This window comes from Bos taurus, chromosome 5 (genome assembly GCF_002263795.3).
Source record: "Bos taurus isolate L1 Dominette 01449 registration number 42190680 breed Hereford chromosome 5, ARS-UCD2.0, whole genome shotgun sequence".
NCBI lineage: Eukaryota > Metazoa > Chordata > Mammalia > Artiodactyla > Bovidae > Bos > Bos taurus.
In genome coordinates this window covers 103,114,412-103,139,662 of record NC_037332.1, presented here as the reverse complement: position 1 = coordinate 103,139,662, position 25,251 = coordinate 103,114,412, and the positions used below count along the sequence as shown (strand labels likewise).

At 39.7% G+C, this 25,251-nt stretch overlaps 1 pseudogene; it reads left to right on the top strand.

Annotated features, from left to right (window-relative positions):
- The first annotated feature begins 1,565 nt into the window (after positions 1-1,565).
- The window catches only part of LOC112446831 (antigen WC1.1-like), a 32,249-nt pseudogene continuing 8,563 nt past the window's right edge, over positions 1,566-25,251 (top strand).

The following is a 25,251-nucleotide window of genomic DNA, read 5'->3' as shown; positions in this document are numbered from 1 at the left end:
CTTTTTCAAGAAGGTTGAATGATTCATAAGAGAACAGATAGACTTCCGGGTGCTATATGGCAATATGGTAAAAAATGTAATATTTCTGAAAAATAATTAATTCCTATTCTGCAAATATTGTAATTCCTGTTCTTAGTATCAGTTACAAGTAAATAGTCTGAAATGTGAACAAAAGTTATGTTAAACAATTTTTATGGTAACAGGGCATGCATGTTAAGTCACTTCAGTTGTGTCCGATTCTATGTGACCGTGTGGACCATAGCCCACCAGGCTTCTGTCCATGGGATTCTCCAGGCAAGAATACTGGAGTGTATTTCCACGTCCTCCTCCAGGGGATCTTCCTGACCCAGGGATTGAACCCGTGTCTCTTGAGTCTCCTGTATTGGTTGGTGAGTTGTTTACCATTAGATTAATTACATAAAAATGAAGATATGGAATTTTCCTTTCCATCTTCCTTCATATCCTTATTCATTTCTTCCTTTTTCTCTCTGATAATGATTGATAAATTATTACTATTAATGAAGCTAACTATTAACAAAGTAAATCCTTACATATGAACCTTCAGATTGTGAACTTTAAAGATATGGACATGCATCCCCATGTCCGAACACGTAAGGTTGTTCACCTGTGTGTTGTACATTGTCAGGCGCCTGCATCCTTGACAAGGGGTTGTGCTTTTGTGTCCTTTATTGTACCTGTGTAGAGTATAGGCTTCCCTGGTGATTAATTGTAAAGAGTCTGCCTGACAATCCAGGAGACACATGAGACGAAGTTACCATCTCTGCGTCAGGAAGATCACCTGAAGGAGGAAATGGGACCCACTTCAGTATTCTTGCCTGGAGAATCCCATGGACCAAGGAGCCTGGAGGGTTAAAGTCCATGCAGTCTTTAAAGAGTTGGATATGACTGAGCACACATGTACGTGATCCAGGACCCAGTCTCCAGATCGTTTTGAGAAGGAGGGAAAGACCAACAATTTCATCCCCTCAACTTGATGGTTTCCATCTCACCCTCTCCGCACTCACCTGTGAATTCCCACACATTTTTTTTCTGCTGGCCTGATAATTATTCTTGAGTTTCAAGCCTTCTTGGAGTTCTCTGCTTCCACCCAGAGCTCAGTCCCAGGGAATATCAGTGCCTGATTCCACCAGACATAGTCTACACAGGTCAACCAATCCCACACCCTGACCCTACCAGATCTCATAGTTTGTGGGGATCAGCCAGGATGATCAGGGGAGAGAGAATCACTCATGCTTTTTAATGCAACTTTTCTACACCACCCCGGTCATGGCATCTGGTTCTCAGGGACCACGGAAGCAGGAGGTCAAAGGACCATGTTGCTCATATAAGGAGATGTTGAAGATGCAGAAGCTCATTGGTGTCTGAGCTGCAGAAAGTGGCAGATGCAGCCTCCGATAGTGCCTGAAATGGTGAGAGGTGTCGCTATTGGCTCTTGGGAGGGAGGGTGTAAGGGGTGGTCTATATAGACCCCAGTCGGCACCCTGACACCTCCTCACAGGCTGATCCTGCAGCTGGGACTGTGACCTTGAGGACGTGGGGTCAGGATGGCTCTGGGCAGACACCTCTCCCTGTGGGGACTCTGTGTCCTCCTCCTTGGCACCGTGGTGGGTGGTCAAGGTAAGAGCTGCCCCTCTGTCCTGTTTCGCAGCAGGGAGTAGATGCCTTGGTGAAGAGAAAGGTGTCTGGAGTTCTGGAGCCCAGCCTCACTGTTTTTGACCAAAAAGGAGCCATGGTGACTGTGAATACTGGTTCCTCTCCTGTGCGGGGTCCACTGGTCATAGCAGCAGATTTTACAGAGCAGTGAGGTTTTATCTGGACCGAGCTGGGTCAGCCTGAGTCTCTCCACTGTCTCCCTTGTTCTCAGGGAGCTTCTAGGGTCCCATTGGCTTCCAGTGTGCGGAAGTTCCAGCGACTGACCCAGCTGGGACTCTGGGCTGTTCCCACACGCTCCACATGCCTGGTGTGTGAGCATTGACTCTAGATCCCCATGTTTCCTGTGTCTGTGCTCCTGTAGGCTCTGTGCTTGTGTGCATGCATGTGTGTGTGTGTGTGTGCGCGTGTGTGTGTGTGTGTGAGAGAGAGAGAGAGAGAGAGAGAGAGTATGTGAGTGAGGAATGTGTGAGGGTGAGTGAGGAATGTGTGAGGGTGAGTGTGTGTGTGTGTGTGTGTGTGTGTGTAAGGGGGGTGGAGACTGTGTGAGAGGAACTGGGCTGCTGAGCAGGGACTGTGTCCATTGGTCTGTGAAGCACACAGGGTCCCACAGGGCTGGGGGTCATGGCTGCTACATGTAACCAGATCAGAGATACTTTGCACCTGTCTGCCTCTCTCTGGCTCCTCTCCCCTACCCCCCGGGCTCCCTTCTGCTTGTTGACATGTCTGTCCAGCACTGGGCTCTGTGACAGACTCTGCCTGCTGGCCTCGCCTGTCTCCACCAGGTGTCCATTATGGAGCAGAGAAGCCCACAGCCAGGAGAGGGGACCTCTTGTCTGTAGAGATCAGTTAATGTGCAGCCCCAGGTGTATAAATTCCTGAGTCCCTGCCCTAGTCCCTCTGACATTTCCTGATGTGCTGGGGGCCTGGGATGGTCCTTACCTCTCCCAGGATCTGCTGAGACTCTATAGGGAGCTCTTTCTCTCTCATGCCCTCTCCTGTCCCTCCCTGGAGCTGGTTTCCCTGAGTGAGAGGATGGCGGGGGTCAGGGATGAGGCTGTGGAGAATCTGGTCTCCAGCCTGGAGAAGGTGGCTCTCTCAGATGTGGGTGCTGGTCTGCTGAGACTCAGTGCCACCCTGTCTTGTCTCAGAGCTCGCTGTTGTCCCCTAGACCTCAGCCTCCAGTCCACAGCTGTCCTCAGGAAGCCCCCTCTCTTCTTGTATCTGCTCCTTGAGTGCTGAGCAGATGCTCAACAGTCTTCTTCTGAGGGCCTCTGGTGGGCAGAGGTGGGTTTGGTTTCATGAGGAGGAAGATAATGGATGTTCTGACACAAGCTCCCTGCTCTTACTAGGCAAACTGTAGACCATTTCCTCAGTAGCTTTTTAAGAAGCAAGAGTGTTTCACCAAAGCAAGCACTCTTTTCATTTTCTTTGCAACAATACCATTTAGAGTTATCCTACTAAAATTTTAGACTTCTGTTTCATACAACATTGGACTTTCTCCTTTTAATATGATAGTCTTGGCTTTTCTGAGCATCTGATGATTTCTGAGCTGGGCACACATTATAGGTGTCTTCAGCCTTGAAATTCATGTTGGACGTAGGCATAAAATTATCCTGCAGATGCAATTTATGTCATTAGACACAAAAGCTTAGACCCTCAGTATTAAATAATTTAGTATTAATATATATTATTTTGTAACGTGTTTCTATAATTAGTAATATATTTTGGACATTTTTCTATATCATTACCTATTCTTTTACACACTAAAATATTTTATTGCAGAATTAAAAAATACAGGATATCATAGAAATACTATTGAAATTTTTAATTGCCTCCAGTTAATTCATTATATGACTGAAAGGCAATATACTTACCTAACCATTTCTATTGGAAATTTAGTTGTTTTCAATGTTTTTGCCATTATGAAAAAAGTTGCTCTGTACTTCTTTACATTTAAGTAAGGACCATCCATAATTGTTTCTCTTAATCATATACTAAAAGTGGAGTTTTGATTTGCATTTCTCTAATAATGAGCGATGTTGAGCATCTTTTCACATGTTTATTAGCCATCTATACATCTTCTTTGGAGAAATGTCTCTTTAAGTCTTCTGCCCACTATTTTTTTTTTTATTTTTAAACTTTACAATATTGTATTGGTTTTGCCAAATATCGAAATGAATCTGCCACAGGTATACATGTGTTCCCCATCCTGAACCCTCCTCCCTCCTCCCTCCCCATACCATCCCTCTGGGTCGTCCCAGTGCACTAGCCCCAAGCATCCGGTATCGTGCATCGAACCTGGACTGGTGACTCGTTTCATACATGATATTATACATGTTTCAATGCCATTCTCCCAAATCATCCCACCCTCCCCCTCTCCCACAGAGTCCATAAGACTGTTCAATACATCAGTGTCTCTTTTGCTGTCTCATATACAAGGTTATTGTTACCATCTTTCTAAATTCCATATATATGCGTTAGTGTACTGTATTGGTGTTTTTCTTTCTGGCTTACTTCACTCTGTATAATAGGCTCCAGTTTCATCCATCTCATTAGAACTGATTCAAATGTATTCTTTTTAATGGCTGAGTAATACTCCATTGTGTATACGTACCATAGCTTTCTTATCCATTCATCTGCTGATGGACATCTAGGTTGCTTTCATGTCCTGGCTGTTATAAATATTGCTGCGATGAACATTGGGGTACACGTGTCTCTTTCCCTTCTGGTTTCCTCAGTGTGTATGCCCAGCAGTGGAATTGCTGGGTCATAAGGCAGTTCTATTTCCAGTTTTTTAAGGAGTCTCCACACTGTTCTCCATAGTGGCTGTACTAGTTTGCATTCCCACCAACAGTGTAAGAGGGTTTCCTTTTCTCCACACCCTCTCCAGCATTTATTGCTTGTAGACTTTTGGATCGCAGCCATTCTGACTGGCGTGAAATGGTACCTCATAGTGGTTTTGATTTGCGTTTCTCTGATAATGAGTGATGTTGAGCATCTTTTCATGTGTTTGTTAGCCATCTGTATGTCTTCTTTGGAGAAATGTCTATTTAGTTCTTTGGCCCATTTTTTGATTGGGTCATTTATTTTTCTGGAGTTGAGCTGTAGGAGTTGCTTGTACATTTTTGAGATTAGTTGTTTGTCAGTTGCTTCATTTGCTATTATTTTCTCCCATTCTGAAGGCTGTCTTTTCACCTTGCTTATAGTTTTCTTGGTTGTGCAGAAGCTTTTAAGTTTAATTAGATCCCATTTGTTTATTTTTGCTTTTATTTCCAATATTCTGGGAGGTGGGTCATAGAGGATCCTGCTGTGATGTATGTCGGAGAGTGTTTTGCCTATGTTCTCCTCTAGGAGTTTTATAGTTTCTGGTCTTACGTTGAGATCTTTAATCCATTTTGAGTTTATTTTTGTGTATGGTGTTAGAAAGTGTTCTAGTTTCATTCTTTTACAAGTGGTTGACCAGTTTTCCCAGCACCACTTGTTAAAGAGATTGTCTTTAATCCATTGTATATTCTTGCCTCCTTTGTCAAAGATAAGGTGACAATAGGTGCGTGGATTTATCTCTGGGCTTTCTATTTTGTTTCATTGATCTATATTTCTGTCTTTGTGCCAGTACCATACTGTCTTGATAACTGTGGCTTTGTAATAGAGCCTGAAGTCAGGTAGGTTGATTCCTCCAGTTCCATTCTTCTTTCTCAAGATAGCTTTGGCTATTTGAGGTTTTTTGTATTTCCATACAAATTGTGAAATTATTTGTTCTAGCTCTGTGAAGAATACCGTTGGTAGCTTGATAGGGATTGCATTGAATCTATAAATTGCTTTGGGTAGTATACTCATTTTCACTATATTGATTCTTCCAATCCATGAACATGGTATATTTCTCCATCTATTAGTGTCCTCTTTGATTTCTTTCACCAGTGTTTTATAGTTTTCTATATATAGGTCTTTAGTTTCTTTAGGTAGATATATTCCTAAGTATTTTATTCTTTCCATTGCAATGGTGAATGGAATTGTTTCCTTACTTTCTCTTTCTGTTTTCTCATTATTAGTGTATGGGAATGCAAGGGATTTCTGTGTGTTGATTTTATATCCTGCAACTTTACTATAATCATTGATTAGTTCTGGTAATTTTCTGGTCTGCCCACTATTTGATTCTGTTCTTTTTCTGGTATTGTACTTCATGAGCTGCTTGTATATTTTGGAGATTAGTTCTTTGTCAGTTGTTTCATTTGCTATTATTTTCTCCCATTCTGAGGGTTGTCTTTTCATCTTGCTTATATTAATAGTTTCCTTTATTGTGCAAAAGCTTTTAAGTTTAATTATGCCCCATTTGCTTATTTTTATTTCCATTACTCTAGGAGGTGTGTCATAGAGGATCTTTCTGTGGTTTATGTCAAAGGGTGCTCTGCCTAAGAGTTTTCCTCTAAGAGTTTTATAGTTTCTGTCCTTACATTTAGGTCTTTAATCCATTTTGTGTTTATTTTGTGTATGGTGTTAAGAAGTATTCTAATTTCAGATTTCCCAGCACCACTTATTAAAGGGACTGTCTTTCTCCATTGTGTATTTTTGCCTTCTTTTTCAAAGTTAAGGTGCCCATAGATGCGCGGATTTATCTCCAGGCTTTCTATCTTGTTCCATTGGTCTACAATGAGGTATCATCTCATATCGGTCAGAATGGCAGTCTTCAAAAAGTCCACAAATAATAAATGCTGGAGAGGGTGTGGAGAAAAGGGAGCCCTCTTGGACTGTTGGTGGTGATGCAAATGGATACAGCCACTGTGGAGAACAGTGTGGAGACGCCATAAGATGCCAGGAATAAAACTACTATGTGACCCAGCAATCCCACTACTGGGAAAATACTCTGAGAAAACCATAATTGAAAAAGACACATGTACCCCAATGTTCATTGCAACACTATTTAAAATAGCTAGGACATGGAAGCAACCTAGATGTCCATCAACAGATAAATGGATAAAGAAGTTGTGATACATATACACAATGGAATATTCCACAGCTATAAAAAGTATGCACTTAAGTCAGTTCTAATGAGGTAGAAGAACATAGAGCTTTGTATACAAAGTGAAGTAAGTGAGAAAGAAAAAGAAAAATATTATATATTAATGCACATATATATGGAATCTAGAAAGATGGTGTTGATGAATTTATCTACAGGGCAGCAGTGGAGATGCAGATATAGAGAACAGATTTATGGTCACAGTGGTGGAGAGAGAAGCTGGGATGATTTGAGAGAATAACATTGAACCATATACATTACCATATGTAAAGTAGGTAGTCAGTGGGAATTTGCTATATGACACAGGGAACCCAAAGCTGGTGCACTGTGACAACCTAGAGGGGTGGGATGGGGAGGGAGGTGGGAGGAAGGTTTAAGAGGGAAGGGATACATGTATACTTATGGCTGATTCATGTTGATGTATGGCAGAAGCCATTACAATATTGTGATTGTTCAGTTGCTCAGTCCTGTCTGATTCTTTGCAATTCCATGGACTGCAGTATGCCAGGCTTCTCTGTCCTTCACTAACTCCCAGAGCTTGCTCAAACTCATGTCCATTGAGTTGGTGATGCCAGCCAACCATCTCATCCTCTGTCGTCCCCTTCTCTTTCTTCCTGTCTTCAATCTTTTCCATCATCAAAGTCTTTTCCAGTGAGTCGGCTCTTCACATCAGGTGGTCAAAGTATTGGAGTTTCAGCTTCAGCATCAGTCCTTCCAATGAACGCTCAGGACTGATTTCCTTTAGGATGGACTGGTTGGATCTCCTTGAAGTTCAAGGGACTCTCAAGTGTCTTCTCCAACACCACAGTTCAAAAGCATCAGTTCTTTGGTGCTCAGCTTTCTTTATAGTCCAACTCTCATATCCATGAAAATGTTAGTTTTCACATAACCTCACCAACTTTGTCTTCTTACGAAATTTTAAAATCTTAGCCTGTCTTTATAGCAAAAACTCGTGTGTATTAACTAATTTAATCCTTTATTTGTGAATTATTTTCTCATGACATTTGTTCTTTTTAACTTGCGATGTTTATCATATTTTCATGACTTATATGGAAGCTCTTTATACTACTACTATTATCTACTACAACTACACTACCACCTATACTGCACTCACTTATAGGAACTCATTTGAGTGTACAACAATCCTACAAGGCAGAATATACTTTTTATCCCCAGAAATAGATCACTGAGGCAAAGCAAAGTCACTTGCCCAAGATGAGTCAGTTATAAGAAGTAGAGGCAAGACTTGAACCCAAATAGTTTGGGTGCATGTCCTTGTCCTTATTGAATTATTCCATTTCTAGGCTGAAGATGTTTCTTTCAGTCTATTGTTTCATTTTATCTTTCCCTTGTTTTCAGTTTCATGGGATTTTCTTTTCCTTTTCCTTTTGGCTTGTACTACGTGGCACGTGGAATCTTAGTTCCTGCAGCAGGGATTAAACCTGCACCCTCTGCAGTAGAAGTACAGAGTCCTAAGCACTGGATACCAGGTAAGTCCCTCAGGGAAGTTTCTAATAATATTAATTGCCTATTAAAATTTCCTGTTGGTTGGCATCACTGACCTAGTAGACATGAGTTTGAGCAAGCTCCAGGAGATGATGAAGGACAAGGAAGCCTGGTGTGCTGCAGTCCATGGGGTCTCAAGAGTCAGACATGACTGAGCAACTGAATAATAATAAAAATTTCCTGTATTTGTTTCTACTTTCAGAGCCTTCTTATAAGTGTTCTTTTCCCTATCAAGTTTAAGAAAATTATTTTATCCTTACTCTTATGATTTTGTGAATATATTTAAATATATGTCAGTACTAAATAACTGTGTAAATTATTTTATATATGATGTCAAGTTCTATCTAATTTTATTTTTTCAATATCATACTTGAATTGTTTCTTATTCTTTTCTCACTGATTTTAATGCCACAGAGAAATGCACTAAATCACATCATTTCCACATGTCCTTTTTGGAATTTATTTAGACTTTCATCCACAAATGTTTATTGATTTAAAAATGGGCTTGTGTGCTCAGATGCTCAGTTGTGTCTGACTCTGTGACCCCATGGACTGTAGCCTTCCCGGCTCCTCTGTTCATGGCATTTCCCAGGGAAGAATACTGGGGTTGGGTGCCACTTCCTACTTCAGGGTATCTTCCCGGCCCAGAGATAGAACCTGCATCTCTTACATCTCCTGCATTGGCAAGAGGATCACTCGTGTGGTATGAAATCCATACCCTTTGCAGTTCCCCAGATGCTGAGGCCCCCGTGGTGATGAATGAAGCTCCCTGGCTCATAAAACTTATAGTCTAGTGCAGTTGGGCACCAAAACAAGAATTTATAATAAACTTTGATAACTACCATCAGTTGGGACATCAGCAGGGTTACTTAATCTAGCTGGGAGAAGCAGAGAAGGTGTCCCTAAAGAGACAAAATTTAAACTGAGACTATGCATTCTGGAAATGAAGTTATTCATTTAGAATTTATAGTAATGACAGTAAAACCTTATATATAAACTCATATGCACTCATGTTTAGTATATGTCAATTGTATATACTATAATTTATCTAAATTGCTTATTTCAAGTATTAAAGGCTGAGAAATATATTCCAAGCTCCATAACCATTATTCCTCTGTCAATTTCCCCTTACATTCAAAAAAGTTTTAGTCTATATCTCAGCTTTATTGGGATATAATCACCATGTAATAAGGTATAATATCACACCATATATGTATGGTGTATGGTGTGATGGTTTGAAATACATATATACATTCTTCAAGGAAGATATACAGGTGGCCAAAAAACAGGTGAAAATATGCTCAACATCCCTGATTATCGGAGAAATGCAAATCAAAACTACAATGAGGTATCACCTCACACTGGTCAGAACCGCCATCATCAAAAATCTACAAACAATAAATGCTGGAAAGAGTGTGGAGAAAAGGGAACTCTCCTACACTGTTGTTGGCAATGTAAATCGGTGCAACCACTATGAAGAACAATATGGAGATGCCTTTAAAAACTAAGACTAGGACCACTAACTGGTCTGGCAGTCCCACTCCTGGTCATGTATCCAGAGAAAACCATAATCTGAAAGTACACATGCACCTTGGTGTTTATTGCAGCACTATTTACAAAGGCAAGACATGGAAGCAAGCTAAATGTCAATCAACAGAGAAATGGATAAAGAAGATGTGATCCTATCCAATGGAATATTACTCACTATAAAAAAGATTGAAGTAATGCCATTTGCTGCAACATGGGTGTAGGACATTATCTTACTAAGTGAAGTAAATCAGACAGAGAAAGACGAATATCACATATGTACGGTGGTACATTATTCAGCCACAAACAGGAATGAAATTGGGTCATTTGTAGAGATGTAGATGGATCCAGAGACTGTCATACAGGTGAAGTCAGTCAAAAAGAAAAATGAATATCATGTATTAAAGCATATACGTGGAATCTAGAAAAATGGAACAGATGGTTTTATTTGCAAAACAGAAACAGAGACACAGACATAGTGTGGACACTGGGGTGAGGGGAGAAGGGGCTGGGATGAATTGGGAGATTGGGATTGACATATATACACTACTGCTACTCTGTATAAAATCGATAACTAATGAGAACCTACTCAGGGAACTCTACTCAGTCCTCTGTGGTGATCTAAATAGGAAGGAAATCCAAAAAAGAAGGGATATATGTATACATATGGCTGATTCCTTTGCTGTACTGCAGAAACACAACATTGTAAAGCAACTACACTCTGATTAAAATTAATTTTAAAAACATACAAATAAACTTATTTACAAAATAGAAACAGACCTACAGATACCAAAAACAAACTTATGGTTACCAAAGGGGAAACACTGGGAGTAGGGGAGAGACATAAATCAGGAGTCTGGGATTAACACACACACACCCTACTATATGTAAGATAGATAACCAGCATGAACCTACTGTATAGCACAGGGAACTCTAATCAGTGTTCCATGATGATCTATACAAGAAAAGAATCTAAAAAAGAATGAATATATATGTGTATGTATATATATATATATATATATATATATATATATATATATATATAAACAAATCACTTTGCTGTATACCTGAAACTAACACATCATTGTAAATCAATTATACTCCAGTAAAATTAAAATATTAAAAAAGAATATATATATTATAGAATGATTACCACAATTAAGTTTACTAACACATCTATCACATCATATAATTATTTTTTCTGTGTGTGTGTTATGAGTACTTTTAAGGTTGACTTTATTAGTAATGATCAAGAATACAGTCCAATATTAACAACTAGTCACACGTACATTCCATCCCCAAAGCTTATTAATGTCATAGGAAGTTTGTGCCACTTGATGATCATCACTCCTTCCTCCCACCCCCATTCCTGCCTAGGCAAATACCAATTTACCCTCTGTTTCTATGAATTTAGTTTTTTTTAGATTCCACATATAAATGAGATCAAAGAATGTGTTCCTTTGTTTTACTTACTTCATTTAGCATCCTGCCCTCCTACATTAGTTATATGTTGCTTCAGATTATTGCAAAACTTGGCAGCTGAAAGCAGAAAACATCTAGCATCACATGATTTCTGGGGGCAGGAATTGACATGACTTACCTGGGTCTCTGCCACATGATGTCTCACAAGGTGCAATCATCTGAAGTTTCAACCACTCAAACCAACTCACCTGGATGTTAGCAATATTCAGACATTGCTGGACTATTTAACTGAGAGCCTCAGTCCCTTGCTGGCTGTTGGTTAGAGGCCTGCCTCAGGCCCTTGTCATGCAGGTTTCTCCATAATTAGGTCATACCATGGCAACTGGCTTCAACAGAGTAAGACAGAGAGCAAGACAGGGGGAAACCAGAGTCATCTTGAACCCTAATCTCTCAAGTGACAGTGTTTTTGTTGTTCAGTCACTAAGTCATGTCCAACTCTTTGGGATCCCATGGAGTGCAGCCCATCAGGCTCTTCTGTCCATGGAGTTCTCCAGGCAAGAATACTGGAGTGAGTTGCCAATTCCTTCTCCAGGGGATCGTCCCAGATCAGGGATCAAAACCCTATCTCCTACATTGATTGGTACACAGATTTTTTTTTTAGACATTAAGCCACCAGGCAAGCCCCTTAAGTAACATAGCTTTTGTCAAATTTCATTTGTTAGGTGCATGTTACTAGGTACATTCGAGTGTGGCAATTACACAAGGATGTGAACACAGGCGGCAGAAATAACTGGGACACTTTAGAGCCTCTTACCCCAGCCCTCTGTTCCTAGGCTGGATGAGATGCTCCTTATGGACAGGGAAGGAGAGGGAAGATTCCTTCCTGGATCCTGGGCCATGAGCTGTAACTGAGACGGGGAAGCTGGGCCCTAGTAGCCTTGGGCACATTTACAGGGAGGGCAGCATCCAGAGTCTCTGAAGGCCTGTCCTCGGTGGTGTCCCTGGAGCTGGTTCTACAGGCTTGTGAGAAACACCTGTTGCCTCCCTTCCTGCTCCAGGTTCAGTGATGGCACGTTGGGGGCTTTGAGTTGGCCATGGTTGGAATATTTGTACCACAGAAGTCAAGAAATGCTATTCACAGGGATTTTTTCCTCTCGGACAACTGACTTTTAAATACGTATCAGCACACCACTACATGGTCTCCTAAAATCTCTCCTGAGTCCTGTGTCTGTGTCTCTGTAGAAACTCTGGAGCTGAGGCTAAAGGATGGAGCCCACAGGTGTGAGGGGAGAGTGGAAGTGAAGCACCAAGGAGAATGGGGCACAGTGTATGTTCAGTACTGGTTTCTGGAGGATGCAAATGCGTTGTGCAGACACTTGGAATGTGGACTTGCCACTGATGCTCCCAGAGGGTCTTATTTTGGACCAAGACTTGGCATTATTTGGTATTTCTATCTTTCCTGCAACAGGACAGAGCCTGAATCAACTTTGAGTATCAATAACTTTGTTCAACCTGATTTTAAAAACTATACTCATATCTTGTCTCATGACCAGGATATTGGAGTAGTCTGCTCAGGTAAGTCCTGTCTGGTCTGGGAGGGGATATCCAGCAGGAAAGACCTCAGTCTCATTCCCAGAATGATCATGGGAAAACCAGATCACAGACTTTAGAGTGTCCTTGGGGGAAGACTCTGGTCACAGTGGTTGGAACCACAGTGGATCAGTGGTTCCTGGATGATTAGGTTCTCAAGAGAGTGTAAGGGCTTGCTTGGCCCTGGACAGTATAGACTTCAGACCTGTGGACAGTTGGACTCTTCACATCTCTATGATGTGTCATAAGAGGCAGGGAGGTGAGGTCAAATGTTACAAAGAAGTACAACTACTGAATTGTACTTTTATTTAAAAGTATGCTGAATCAGCTTCATTTTGGTAGCTGCTTTTTATTCTTTTGGGATGGCCAGTCAGGTTTGGCCACAAGAGAGGACATAAGAGAGGGGCAGGCACACATAGTTTATTATGCTTCTCTGGTCTCAGAGAAACAGAGTCACCAAAGGCATGAGGGGACAGTATCAGGGAGGCTGCAAGGGAGCTGGCTCAAGAAAGCATGGGGAGCCAAAAGAAAAAGGCACACAGACAAGTGACAAGTGACAGCACTGGGGTCAGGGTGCAGTTACGAAAGGAAAAGGCACGAGGGTATTTCACTGGTTCATTTGAATGTCACTAGATCACATTTAGGGCCAGAAGGAGGATTTGTAGCAGCAGCTAGAGTCATCTTACAGGTGCACCTGGTCACCTGGGTGGGGAGCTCACATCCCATTAGTGGGGATGTTGACACAACAGGGAAACATGACTAGCAAAACATGTACTAAGGGCAGTGAGGCTAAGAGGACCTGAATGACTTATGAGATGTGTTCAGTGCTGAGTGTGTTTGACCTGTGTCAGGGTGGAGGCAGTGAAGACAGCAGTGAAACTAGGGCTTGAGGAATTATCACAGTATCTTCCAGAGATGTTTCCAGTTGTTACCACAATGGTGGAAGAGACACCATAGACATTATTCCCAATAGACCAGGTAGACTAGAGGAAAATCAGGTATCACAGTGAATTCCTAATGTAGGTGGTTGAGTCTTTGAAAATGGTCAGCCATCTGGTGGGTGGGACAGGGGGAGCCCTGAGAACATCTGCAATAGGTTTCTAGCAGCTCGTAGCCAATCAGCTCTTTTGGGGATGGTCTCTGCAAAAGTGATTTTTCCAGTCTCACCCTCAGCAAATCTTTGATGATACTTGTTGAGACCCCCTAAGCAAAGAATTACTTTCATTTTTAAGTTACTTTGAAGTATGGATGACATACAAAAAGCTGTATATATTTAATGTATACAACTTGAAACTTAGGGAGGTAAGTATACATCTGTGAAATCATTACTATGGTGTGTGCATAAACCTATTAAACATTGCAAATATTTTCTTCTGTTATTATTATTAAAAATAATTATTTTCAAGGGGCATTTGAATTTCAGAAAGAAATTTTTCTTTTAAGAAAACCTTTTTTCCAGCGTTTCAAGTAACATTCTTTATTGTCACTATGCCCTAATCATGATTCCAACTGCAGGTAAACTGGTGGAAACACTACAGCAGTCTCTTGCTTTATTTTGATTAATCAACTTGTAAATGAAAATGGAGTGTGCAATGTTTGAACTTTGAGATATTGAAGCCTCTAATACTATTATTTTAAGAAAAATGATGTCTTGATGGGCTTCCCAGGTGGCGCTAGTGGAAAGAATCTGCCTGCCAATGCAGGAGACATAAGAGATGTGAGTTCGATTCCTGGGTCAGGAAGATCCCCTGGAACAGGAAATGGCAACCCACTCCAGTATTCTTGCATGGAAAATCCCATGGACAGAGGAGCCTGGTGGGCTACAGTCCATGGGGTCTCAAAGAATTGGACACGACTGAAGTGACTTAGCATGCAGGCATGTAATGTCTAGATATTAATTTCTGGTTAAGATACACTTGAAAATTAAAAGGATGCTCTGGCATTTAAACCTTGATAACAGTTTTTAATTCCTAGCACTGCTTTACTTTAGGCTTTCACATATTTATCAACTGTTTTGTTTTTTTTTCCTGCTAATCTCTTCGTCAGTTTTATCTCTCTGGTCTATCCCTTCTATATTTTCAGAAACATGTTTTAGTGATGTTTGAGTGGAGGTAGGCCAAAGTGGTGATGAAGAAGCGGTAAGAAGAGAATAGCATGTCTGTTCAATTCTCTAACTGAAATTGAAGTCTTGGAGTTCCTTCTTCTTCTCAATTTTAGGAAAGTGAATGTGAGAGTTTCATCTCCTTTACTGGATTGTTGGAAGTGAAGTACTATGTTTAGGAGAAATCCAGAGTAGAAACAAGGACCTGAGAAGAATGTAGAGGAGCTTGCATGAAATACAGAGATGACTTCAAGAGGTTCAGGAGGAAGATTTGGGAGGGGCTTCACAAACTGAGGACTGTGGTGCTGAAGTGCAAAATGGTGAGGAGATGAAGATGCAAGGATTGCAGGAAGGGAGGTTGGGAATCAACATCCAGGGCAACTCCCACATTCACCACAGCCTCTGCGTTACACTTCCCTCCTGCTCTCATTCCTTCCTGCCCTCTCTGCCTTTATTTTAATGTGGGAGTTGTTTCTGAGCTCCATGGAAGAGCTGGCATTTCAAGGCGGCAATTTTCCTTGTGGGAAGTTTTTGTAGTAAGGATTCTATTTCTTTAACAAATACAGGACTGCTCAGATTTTCCAATTTTTGTGCTATCAAATTTTGGTAGTTGTATTTTCAAGTAGTTTTTAAGGACTCAGACCAGTTTTCAAATTGTGATAAAGTTTTTTTTATACCTCATATCTTTTAAATATTGGTAAGATCTATAAGGGTAGCCAATAAAGAATCTGCCTGCCATGCCAGAGACCTGACTTTGATCCCTGGTTTGGGAAGATTCCCTGGAGAAGGGAATGGCAATCCACTTCGGTATTCTTGCCTGGGGAATCTTATGGACAGAGGAGTCTGGCAGGCTACAGTCCATGGGGTCACAAAGAGTTGGACACGACTGAGTGACTAACACTTCAAATTCAAAGGTCTATAATGTTAACCCCCCTTTCATTTATGGTGGTATTAAATTTCTGTATTCTCTCTTTTTTTTCTTGATTGATTTTTTTTTAGCTAGAGGATTATCAGTTTTATTATCCTTTCAAAAAGAATTACCAACTGACTTTATTGATTTTATTTTTTGTGTATGCTTCCTATTTCATTGATTTTTGTTAGTTTTTTATTCTTCTCTTTTGATTTCCTGTATTTTTATAGGTTCTTGAGATGGAATCTTAGATCATTTGCTCTCAGTTTTATTTTCTATTACAGTGTAGGTATCAGTTCAGTTCAGTTCAGTTCAGTCGCTCAGTCATGTCTGACTCTTTGCGACCCCATGAATCACAGCATGCCAGGCCTCCCTGTCCATCACCAACTCCCGGAGTTCACTCAGACTCATGTCCATCTAGTCGGTGATTCCATCCAGCCATCTCATCCTCTGTCGTCCCCTTCTCCTCCTGCCCCCAATTCCTCCCAGCATCAGAGTCTTTTCCAATGAGTCAACTCTTCACATGAGGTGGCCAAAGTACTGGAGTTTCAGCTTTAGCCTCATTCTTTCCAAAGAAATCCCAGAGCTGATCTCCTTCAGGTATCAAGGAAGCATCAAAGCTATAAATTTTCTTTTAAACACCATATCAGTTGCTTCACACTGATTCTGAAGCTACATAATTTCTTTTGCATTTTATCATCATGAAATGTTCCTTTTTTCTCTCTGAATATATTCTTTGTTCTATAGTCTTACTTTGTACAATATTAACATAGATAGTATAGCTTTCTCTGATCAGTGTTTGCATGGTTTATCTTTTTTGACCTCTATAATATGTTTCCATGTTTATATTATGTTTGTTTTTGTATACAGTGTATGATTTTGTCTTACTTTTGTCTAGTTTGATTATCTTGCTTTTATTTGGAATGTTTAAATTATTTAAATTTAATACAATCATTTATATAGTTGGGTTTAAGTTTACTAACTTGCTGTTTGTTTTATGTTTTCTTTGTTCCTATTTTAATCTTTTATTGGAAGTTTTTAATATTTTATTTTATGTACTTTATTGGTGTATTAGCTATGCTTTTTTTTTTCAGAGTTTACCATAATGTTGAAATTATTATTCTTTAATCACATTTTTCTTTAAATTATATCAGAATAATTCAGAGGTTTGTGATTTCAGGGAGATCAGAAAAGAGACAGGCTGATTTAGAGAAGAGGCAGAACAAGGAGATTGAAGGCTCTGTGTTGTCATTTGGTAATTTGGAGAAATAACAAGACAGTGTCTCTTGGTTTTTAAATACTGGGACTTGTTCTATTTGATTGAAAATAAACTTAGAGAGAACCAAAACAGAATAATTAAAATTAAGTTAAAAAGATACAAAGAAGAAAAGAAGTCAGACTGAAGGAAAATACTTCAAAATATTATCAGTATTTATGTCTGGGAGTAGGAGGACAAATGATTTTTATTTTTCTCTTTGTATTTTTTTACTTTACAGTTTCTTTCTATTAAACACTGTCACCACAGTGCAGCTGTTCAGGTTGTCTGTTCAGGTGAGATGCAGATCAGGACTTTAACTTCCCTGCACACTCTGTTAAGGTGAGAAAACATGAGATTTAGTTGAAGTTTTATCTTTTCCAACCATCATACACAGAAGTCCGGCTCATGACAAATGGCTCCTCTTAGTGTGAGGGGCAGGTGGAGATGAATATTTCTGGACGATGGAGAGTGATCTGTGCCTCCCACTGGACTCTGGCTAATGCCAATGTTGTCTGCCATCAGCTCAGCTGTGGAGTTGCCATCTCCACCCCAAAAGGAGCAGAAGGAAATGATCAGCTCTGGAAAGCCCAATATCACTGCTTGGGGAATGAGTCCTTCCTGTGGGAGTACGCTGTAACTGCCCTGGGTGGTCCTGACTGTTCCCATGGAAACATGGCCTCTGTGATCTGCTCAGGTAAGAGAGAGAAGGGCTACTGGTACCCAGGATGCTCATGGAGTGAAATGGTCTCAAGAGCAGAGAGTGAGGGAAAACTGGCTTCAGAAGTTAGAAGTTTCACAATGAAATACAGGTTCCATTGTTATTCATTCATTTTTCAGATCAGGGGCAAGAAGCATTAAGGGAAATACATTTGTTAAGTAAACATGGCTATTTAAGTATAGTCATGGAGAGCGATGTATAAGAAATAAGTATATGCCTCAGTCAGGTTTTTTTTTTTTTCCTGCTGAACCATGTGAGAATTACCATACCCATCAGATTCCTTTACCAGATATCTCAGCGTGTGTTTCTTAAGTACAAATACATTTTTCAAATTCAGGAAATTCTGATTTCACAAGTTATTATTAACTGTTTTTTTTGTGAAATACACCTGAACCTGAAGTTGTTTTCTTTTGGTTTCATAGTAGGAAAATTTAAATACAAATTCTGTATTTTTTAATAAATTAGAATGATTCAGATTTTCTGCTGGTTCTTGTGTCATTTAAATTGGTACTATTCAAAGAATTTTCACTTTAGCTAAATGTTCAAGTCTTGGTAAAGAGGAAATGATGTCAGTATCATAGTGGTATAAGATATCCCTCCTATTTGCTTCTCTTTATAACAAGTAATTAACCATACATCCATGATTAAAAGAGCTTCTGTGAAAGTTGTGGGATCCAATATGAGGATGATCACCCACCTGGGAATCCAGTAATAGGCAGATAGATGTTGGTACAGATTGGACTCAGCCAGAAGCTAGTGAACCTGTCCCAACCCCCTGGGCTATGGTCATGCAAAATCTGGAAAAACCTGGTGAGTGCTGACTTGGTTAGACACCTAGAAAATTTGTTAGAAGTCCAGGATTCCTGAGGGGAGATTTCAGTACTCTGTTGAAGCCAAAATAAAAGTTTGAATGATTGGAGAGATCAATGAATTTTGCCAGTGCTGCCCCTCACTCCAAGGTGACACAGCATAAATTTGAACTATAAAGTGGGGCCTCTCCAATGGGGGAAAAGGAGAACAGTGAGCTAGTGGCCACTCAATACTGCCGGGGAAACCACTTTTTCTCCAGCAAAACCCAGAGTTCCGGGGTTGAAGCTCCTTGACTGTGGGGAGACAGGAAACATGAAAGGTCATCAAAAATGTCAAATGGAGTAAAAGGGATGCAACTCATACTGACTATGCTCAGGGCTTAAGCAGGAAGCCCATCCATAAGCCTCTAGGAAAATGTCAAGAAAAGTCTCCCTCTTTAGGCCTGTGGATACTACAATTCCCTGAATACTAAACTCATACTTACTGTCACTGTTCTGACAGCTGCTTTTGTATGTTCTCAAGTGTGGAAATGAGAGCAAACTCCAGTAAATGGAGTGATCTCAAAAAAAATAGACTAGGGTCTGTGGGCAAGCAGGTAATCACAGACTTGAGATGTAGCACTACATTCTGCAAAACAGAAGAGAGGTTTCCTGGTGAGTTGTAAGCACCAGAGAGGCTTAAAAGCTTGTTTCTGTTACAAGAAGGAACAAGAAATGTAGAGCAAGTGAGTCTATATAAGGTCAGAGAAGAGTACACTCTCCCTTAGGGTAATTAGTAAAGATTTGATGGGGTGTCTTCTTGCCTGGAGAATCCCAGGGATGGGGGAGCCTGGTGGACTGCCGTCTATGGGGTCGCACAGAGTCAGACATGACTGAAGCGACTTAGCAGCAGCAGCAGCAGCTTCTACATCTAAAACAAAAGCAGCAGGGCAAAATTACAAGGAACTTGAAGAATCAAGGAAAGATTTCATCACCAAAGAGTAACAGTAACTTTGCAAAACTGACAAAGATACACATGTCAATGACATGGAACTTTGTGATCTAGCTCATAAAGAATCCAACACAGCTGTTTTGAGGAAACTGAATGAACTACAAGAAAAGACAGAAAGACAATTTAATTAAGTCAGGGAAATAATAGATGAACAAAATGAGAAATTTAATAAAGAGAAGTTATAAAAAGAACGAAATAAAAAATCTGGTGCTGAAGAATTTAATAAATGAAATGGAAAAAAATGTAATAGAGAGCATCTACAACAAAGCAGATCAAATTCAAGATATAATCATTGGCTACAGGATATAACCTTTGAAATAATCAGTCAACGGAGAACCAATGGAATGAGTGAAAAAGAACAAAGATATCCTATGTGATTCATGGGTCTCCATCTGACATACAAATATTATTGAAGTAATTGGGGGTCTAGAAGAAGAGAGAGGGTGGGAGAAAGTGTATTTAAATGAATAATAGCTGTGAACTTTTCTAACTTGGGGAGAGGCTTGAAAATTCAAGTTGATAAAGCTAATAGGTCACCCTACAATCCAAATGCAAAAGACCTTCTCTCAGAAACACTATAATTAAACTGTAAAAAAATCAAAGATGAAGAATCATAAAAGTAGCAGAAAAATTATTGAATAAAGTGGAATAACTAAATGAATATAATGTGCTGTTTAAAATTTGAAACTCCACTGGTCACATGCAGGACTAGCTTGTTCACATTTCTTATGGCCTCAGATTGATGACTTATATACAGTTTATCCACATACACAAACTGTCTTCACGAATGATCAATGAAGCATAAAGCAAACATAAGTGGTATTTTTTTTAATAGTAGCAAAATATAGGGAAAATTTGGAAAAACTCTACTTATCATAGTATAAAAAAGTGAAGTCACTCAGTCATGTCTGACTCTTTGTGACCCCATCTACTGTAGCCTACCAGGATCCTCTGTCCATGGGATTTTCCAGGCAAGAGTACTGGAGTGGGTTGCCATTTCCTTCTCCAGGGCGTCTTCCTAACCCAGGGATTGAACCAGGTCTCCCGCATTGCAGGCAGACTCTTTACCATCTCAGTCATCCGACTCCCTTTATCATAGTATGAAGACTGTTAAATTTGTAGGAAGAAGCTTAACAAAATATCTAAAGGACTTTACATTGAAAGTCACAGAGCATCTAAAAAAAGAAAGATGTATACCAGGTTCATGGATTTGAAAACATAAGAGGGTTGTCAATCCTCTTCAGCTGATCTATATGATCAATCTAATTCTAATCAAAATCCAAGCAATATTTTGTAGAACTTTATAACTCAATTCTAAATTATATATTTAAATGTGAAGGAACTAGAATGGACAAAATGATTTTGAAAAAGAAGGGTGAAAATAGAAGCAAGCTAACTTCAAGTTTTGTGCAATGTATCCAGAGCAATGTGGTCATTGAATAAGGATAGATAAATAGATCAACAGAACATAAAAGACACAGAGATATTTCAAAGGGGAAAATATAATATCTTCAAAAAATAATCTGCTAACTGAATATCTGCATGGGAGAAAATAAACTGCTATCCTTATTTCACATTGTTAAGTCCCATTCCCTCCATCTTCACTCTGCAGAAAGCCCCCAATCCATCAAAGTAGCTCCAATAAATGGTTATTCCCATAAAAATTCAATTATAAAACTTGTAGTAGAAAATATAAGAACAACTATCATGATCCTGGAGAAGGCATTAATCGTTAAAAAATGAGAAGTGATTTTCATCAAAATTAAAATATTTTTCTTTTTGAAAGAAAACATTAAGAAAATGAAAAGGCATTCCACTGATAGGAAGAAATTAATTGCAATGAATATATCTAACAAAGGACTTGTATCCCAAGTAAGTGAAAAATTTATAACAGAAAAATAAGAAATACCCAGTTTAAATGTGGGCAAAAGATTAAGAAAGACAATTCTCCAAAGATGATATACAAATGGCCAATAAATAAATGAAAAGATACTCAATATCACTAGTTACTAAGGCAATTCAAATTAAAGCATGAGATATAAATTCACAAACTAGAATGGCTTGAGTTAAGGAGACTGACAATTCCAAGTTTGGAGAAGGATACTGATCCACTAGAACCTTCATATACTGATGATGATAATGTATAAGAAAATGGCTCTTAGACAACTTTATGTTACTCAAAATTTCTATTACCCAAGAGAAATGAAAAGATATGTCCGTAAAAAATTTAAGCTAGAAAAGCCAGAATATTTTTATTTAAAAGAATGATATACCACTCTAATTTTCTTTAGAGAAAGAATGGAAAACAAATTATGGCATATTCAACTATGTAAGGGTTTAAACAATACAAAGAATAAACTACTCATAAATCCAACTACACAGAAAATCTCAGTGTGTGCTAACTGAAAGAAGCCATGTGAAAGGGATTACCTATTGTATGATTTTATTAAATCCTAGAAAACACAACTAATCTACTGTTGTAACCTGGAAGGGTTAGTTTTAAATTTACATTGAATCTTCTTCTGTGACTTTAACTCTTTTTTGTTATTGTAAACCTATATGACGGCCTGCCTCAGGGAGATAACCTGAGTTGCCCACCTGTGAAGAAACGCTGGGCTGGATGAAGCACAAACTGGAATCAAGATGGCTGGGAGAAATATCAATAACCTCAGATATGGAGATGAAACCACCCTTACGGCAGAAAGTGAAGAACTAAAGAGCCTCTTGATGAAAGTGAAAGAGGAGAGGGAAAAAGTTGGCTTAAAACTCAACAATCAGAAAACTAAGATAATGGCATCTGGTCCCATCACTTCATGGCAAATAGATGGGGAAACAATGGAAACAGTGACAGACTTTATTTTTGGGGGCTCCAAAATCACTGCAGATGGTGATTGCAGCCATGAAATTAGAAGCTGCTTGCTCCTTGGAAGAAAAGTTATGAACAATCTAGACAGTATATAAAAAAACAGAGACATTACTTTGCCAACAAAGGTCTGTCTAGTCGAAGCTATGGTTTTCCCAGTAGTCATGTATGGTTGTGAGAGTTGGACTATAAAGAAAGCTGAGCACTGAAGAATTGATGCTTTTGAACTCTAGTGTTGGAGAAGACTCTTGAGAGTCCCTTGGACTGCAAGAAGATCCAACCAGTTCATCCTAAAGGAAATCAGTCCTGAGCATTCATTGGAAGGACTGATGCTAAAGCTGAAGCTCCAATACTTTGACCACCTGATGCAAAGAACTGACTCATTGGAAAAGACCCTGATGCTGAGAAAGATTGAAGGCAGGAGGAGAAGGGGATGACAGAAGATGAGATGGTTGGATGGCATCACCGACTCAACGGACATGAGTTTGAATAAACTCCAGGAGTTGGTAATGAACAGGGAGGCCCAGCGTGCTGCAGTCCATGGGGTCACAAAGAGTTGGACAGGACTGATCGACTAAACTGAATTGAACTGAAGGACTGTAAGGAAATGAAACTAATACATCCCCCTGCCTGAGGACAGCCATTCTAGGGGACATTTGCAAAGGTTGAATAGTCTTTTTACTTTGTTTCCTCACCTCTCACTCATCTCTGATCCATAAAGGAACCTGACAACCAGGCCGTGATAAGATGGTTATTGTGAGGTGCTAGCCTTACATCCACCCACAACTGTCTTCCCCATTAAAGTCTCTTCCTTGTCTCAACCACTCGTCACTTGGATTCATTGTTCTGCTGTGCGGTGAGCAGAGTGAGCTTGGATTCGGTAACACTGTGATAGAAGGTGGATCAGTATTTGCCTGGGTCTGCGTTTGTTGGGCTTTTATTGGTTGCAAAAGGCATGTAGGAACTTTTGGGGTAATCCTATATATGTTGAATTTTAATTGTGGTACACTGGCACATGTGATTGTCAAAACTTATGAAAATATGCTCAATATATTTTGTTGCATGAATATTATACCTCAGGAAAGAAGGTTTTACTATCTGTCTTCTGCTTTTAGCTTAATTCTACTTTAGTAAAAAAAAATATTAAAAAAAATGATTTTAGCCCTTAAAATTTTTTTTGGATCTGACTTCTTGTATATGATAAGCCCTAGTAAATGGCCTGTAAGTGCTTGGAATAAGGTGTATTCTGTAATTTTGAGATGTATGTTTGTTAAATCTGTTAACTTAAAAAATAGTCACAACCTAAAAAAAAAAATAGTCACAACCTAGAAGTTAAGAATTCTGTTCCGTTTGGTGGGAATTCTCAAGACTTTGAGCCTGGGGGACAACATGTCAAGCAGCCTTGAGAAACTGCTCCAAGGAGGTGGGGAAGGAGTCAGGTTATATCAAAGTTGCAACAAAGGAGGTGGGTAGTCTGAACATCAAAGATTATTGTTCATTAAGGAAAACCAGATAACTTAGCACTCTTCTATACATGGGAAGATGCAAGCAGCCAGGCTCACTGAATTCATTCTTTTTATATACATCTCAGCTATCTGGGGCCAGGATCCAGCTTCTTGATTTTATTACATCCTTAGTTCTCTGCTCACTGCTCACTGTAGGGAGTTGAGGCAGCTGATAGCTGCTGGATCACAGGCATTGTTCTTCCTTTGGGGCTTCCTTTGTGGTGCCCCCCAGGCTCAGAGATTCACATTTGGAGGCCCCCAATTGCTGATGATTGTGACATTCTTGTTTACTGATGCGGCAGGACATACTCCATTTTGTAATCACACCATTTGGATCTTCTAAATATTTAGTGATTGGTTTTGCTGCTTCACTACTGAGTTACTGAAGCTGAGAGTGTTTTCTAGTTACTGTTCCCACGAAACAAAATGACTTTAAAATATAGTCATTTAAAGTGACCATTTTATTCTGCATAACACAGATCACCGTGCATTTTTCCTTCAGCCCCAGTGGTATTTCCTCACTTCCTTTCAGTCCTCATCGACAGCATTGCCCAAGCCCATCAGGTTTCTGCTAATAATCTCCTCCACCCCATCTAGCTTCTGCCTGTTGCTTTGTTCCAAAAGCAATGTCACCAGTGTTAGGTGGCATCCCAAATTTGATCATTATGGATAAAGATGCTATGCATATGCATATACAAGTCCTTTTGAATACAATACACACACTTCATTTGTCTTCATAAATTCTTAGTGATATAGTAAGTTTAAGTGTTTAGTTACTATTGCTGCATAACAAAATTTCCCTCAAAACTTACCAGCTTAAAACTCCTTTTAATCTTTTCTCATGGTTTCCTGCATAAAGAATTAGGGATGTGCTCAGATTTGTATTTGTCTTGGAGTCTTATCAGGTTGTAGCCCAATATCAGCTGGGGCTGACATCATCTGAAGACACAACTGGGTTGGGAATCCAAGATGGTTCATGAACAGGCCTGGCAGATGGATTGAACTGAGTGACCAGAGACCTGCACATGACAATCTCTGCAGGACAGAGTCTCAACAGGGTAAAGACTTGCCTTAAAGCAAAGTCTTAAGTGATTGCATAGGAAGCTGCCTGAGTTTTCAGACCTACTGCTGAGAGCCAAGCAATGTTACTGTCAGGCGAGTGTATGTTCCTCGGTTTTTGTCTCATCACAACAAAGATTTGGAGTGACGGATATTAAAGCCCCCTTGGCATGTCACAGCTCTCGGGTCTTGGATAGACCGTGTTATAGCTCTCAGGTCTCGAATGGACCATGTTATAGCTCTTAGACAAATCAGTGTTACAGCTCTATTTTATTTAGAAGATAGCAGGAAAATCCATCTTCGA